The following is a 3,695-nucleotide window of genomic DNA, read 5'->3' as shown; positions in this document are numbered from 1 at the left end:
GTGCCATGTATCTTTTTGAATTATAGTTTTGTCCAGCTATATGCCCAGGAGTGGGATTGCTGGATCATATGAATTGCCACAATTTACATTTTCATCAGTGTGTATTGATTATTGTAGGGGATATGCATGATCGTTGTGGCTCCCCATCATCTTTTTCAAAGCCTTTCTATACTTGGGGAAATGCACAGGTTATGGGTTCTCAGTCTAGTAACCAGTTGTGCTGGTTTGCCTGAGACTGAGGGGTTTCCTGGGATGCAGTTCCTTTAATTGCAAAACCAGAAAATTCCTGCCCAAGTTGGGATTAGTTGCTTACCCTGGGTCTTATCTCCCAGATGTGGAATTAGAGCTCAAATTCCCAGGCTCTGTTGGGGCTAGGATGTGGCATATAACCAAGGCTCTGCCATTTAGAACTGAAAAACACCGAAGACCTGGATTCAGACCTGAGCTAGGAAGGAAATGAACTTGCAGCGAGCTTCCATCTTGCTGGCAGGGATGATGCTCCCCGCTGGCTGACTTTCAGGGGCGGGGGCAGTGGCTGCAAGATTGAGGTTCTGATGTGCAAGAGCAAGAGGCTTGAAGCTCTATCATTTGCAATCAAGCTGAAGTCCTGGCACTAGGGGCTTGGTGGTGGCAACAGTAAAGCGGCAGTGGCGTCTCCCCCCAAATCAGGCTAATTTGCAGCATGGCTTTGGCATTTTTCCTGGAGGCTACGCCTTGGATTTGTTTCTTCAGCCCTCCCAATGATTCCGGAGCTACTGAATATCTTTCAGTAAGCCCTTTTCCTGCTTAAACTCACCAGAGAATAGATTCCATTGTTTACTAGTCAGAGTCCTGAGCAATAAAATAAAATTTGAGTACTTCATATATGTGATGATGGATATAGCTCTTTTTTAAGTATATATTTTTTCACTGCTTTTTTTCCACTAAAAATTGTTTTTGGTAGATATTTGAAGGGAGAGGTGAAACAAATTGCTTAAGGGAGATTCTGCCATAATTTCATATTCTTAACGTATATTTGTCAAATCTCTGGTGCTATAGTTATAATCACGCATTCTCCTCTGTTCCTTTTTTTTGGCTTTTTTATATCTTTGTGCCCCATTGGGTTTGCTAAGCAGCAGGTATATATGCTACTGTAACATAGGGTGAAAAAATACGGTGAATATGTAAGAAGGGAGTTTGTTTATCCCCATTGCTCTATTTCCCCCCCCACTTCTAATGTATTTAGCTCTTTAAATAATGTCATTTGAAAAGTTTCTGGGGGGGGACTCGTTTTCCTAAATTGCAAGCCAAATTTTATGCTTTTAAAAATAAGCTTTTAATTTTGGAATAATTTCCTATTTATTGAAAAGTTGCAAAGATAGTACAGAGAGTTCCCGCATACCCTTCACCCGGCTGCCCCTAATGTTAATATCTTACATAATCACGGCATTGCTGTTTATTTTCATGACACCTGAGTTATAAAGAAATGTTGGACCTTGAAATATCACATACTATCAGTACCCTGAGAGCAGCTTCTCGTAAATAAAGAGAGGGCATTTGGATTTTTAACAACAGTGGCTTCCTTTATTCTTTGCATCCAATCTTGCTATATATTTTGATGTGGAAGCCTCTGCTGCCAGTGGACTTTGCTCCGTGTAGACCTCGTTCTGGCCTTGCTGTTTCTCATTAAACCAGTGTCCTTGGGTGGTGTGTGACGATCATAGCTACAACCCGAGGAGCCACCCAAGGATACAGTTTGTTGGAGGTAGGCCCATTACCAATGTAAGCTCAGCATTTCAGCATCTAGTTTACAGATACTGGGGAAACGAGGAGAGCTGGCAGTAAAGGCTAGGTGTCCAATCCACCTGGAGTTACAGTCTGCCATGAAATGGAGCTTCTCCAGCGTTATCACACACAAGAGGCTCTTGTTCAAATGTAGATTCTGACTCAGAAAGTCTGGGTGGGGACTGAGATTCTGCATTTCTATCAGGTTCCCAGTGATGCTCACGCTGCTGGTCCACGGGTCACCAGCATGGCCGTGGAGACTGTGTTTCATTGGTCATGCCACGGTTGGTGCTAAACCCAAGGCCAGAATCAAGTGGAAATCAGTGTCCCCGTCTTTCTTGTCATGTGGATTTGTATCACAGGCTTGTATATTTCTCTACATATATGGACAGTCTCTGAAAACAGTTAAATATTACAAAAAAACACAGTAGATTTAGACGACCAATTACGACCATTTAACACATTTTTGACTGGAGACGAATTACGGCCACAGGCGTTAGTTTCTGCAAAAATCCCCAGTCAATAATGTGTTAAGTTCAGACTTTAAGATCCTGGTTACCGTAGGACTTGGGAGATGCTGGAAACTTTTATGGGTTTGTTGAACGTCAGAGTTGAAAATATCCTTCGTAGTCACACAGCACATTAAGGATAAAACATGGAATAGAATGAATTATTTTGTATTAGGACCCAGCTTGACATTTCATAGAAGACTTTCTTGTAGTTTGATAATACTCAGCAGCCATTTATGTAAGGAATCCATGACCCTGTGACAGTAGAGCAGAGAGGGAGAATAGGGTATTTGAAGATATTTATAGATCAGATCAGTTCTCAATGTGGTCAAAAGAACTGATCTTACTACCGTTTTAGAATTTCCAGACCAGATTAAAAGTTTGACAAAGATCAGCTCATGAAATTTACAATAGAATCTGCTACCCATGATATAAAAATGTGATTTGAGTTTAGGAATAAAAGAATCATTTTATATCAGAGCTACTATAAATCTTTTGTGCCTATGTGCAATTTATTCTAAAGGACCAGTTTGTAAACCCATATGCAACATTTCTATTTTCAGTAAGCTATTAAAAACCAAACCAAGGAAGCTGGAATCTATGTTGAAAAACAAGTCAAATGCCACCAAACATGCTGAAGCCTACAGTTCTTTAAAATTCATACCTGTAGAGTCTCTCTCTTACCTGGGAAAAGGAGAGTATTTTCTAAGTATAAGCTCCTTGAATGCCATGAGGGTTGAGAGGTGAATGTGTGCTTGAGAGTAACTTTAGTGCAATAATAATTAAATTGCATCATCATAAAGGAGTCTGTGTGGATTTATGTTATCCAGAAAATCAGTGGGCTTCTGGGATTTCCCACTCTGCTGAGGTGACCTCTGAGCAATGTACATGTTATTCCTAGGAACAGAGCTGTAGGGTGGAAAAGTCCAGTTTCTCTTTTCCACTCAATGTTAAAAGCCGACAGTGGGTTTCTCTCTCTGCATAGGGCATACCCCAGATTCTGATCTATTAGAGAAAATTAAACTGATGATTAATTATAGTAATAATAGAATCCAATGTAATATTTTATGTATGTAGTATTCTATGTATTAGTTTCCTATTGCTGTGTAACAACTTACCACAAATTTAGAGGCTTCACAAAGCTGCAGTCAAGGTGCCAACCAGGTTGCCTTCTCATCAGAGGCTTGACTGGGGAAGGTTCTGCTTCCATGCTCTCTCGGGTCATTCGTAGACTTTGCTTCCTTGTAGTTGTAGGACTGAGGTGCCTGCATCTTCCTGGCTATTGGCTGGAGGCTGCTGTAAGGTCCTAGAGGCTGCCAGCAGTGTTCTGCCGTGTGACTCTTTTCACAGGTAGTTCACAACATGAGTGTGTGTTTCTGCAAGGCCAGTGGGAAAGTGTCTCTCTCTCCAGTCTGCTACGAT

The sequence above is a fragment of the Kogia breviceps genome, chromosome X, assembly GCF_026419965.1.
Source record: "Kogia breviceps isolate mKogBre1 chromosome X, mKogBre1 haplotype 1, whole genome shotgun sequence".
In the NCBI taxonomy this organism is placed as follows: domain Eukaryota; kingdom Metazoa; phylum Chordata; class Mammalia; order Artiodactyla; family Physeteridae; genus Kogia; species Kogia breviceps.
This window is presented reverse-complemented; position numbering follows the sequence as displayed.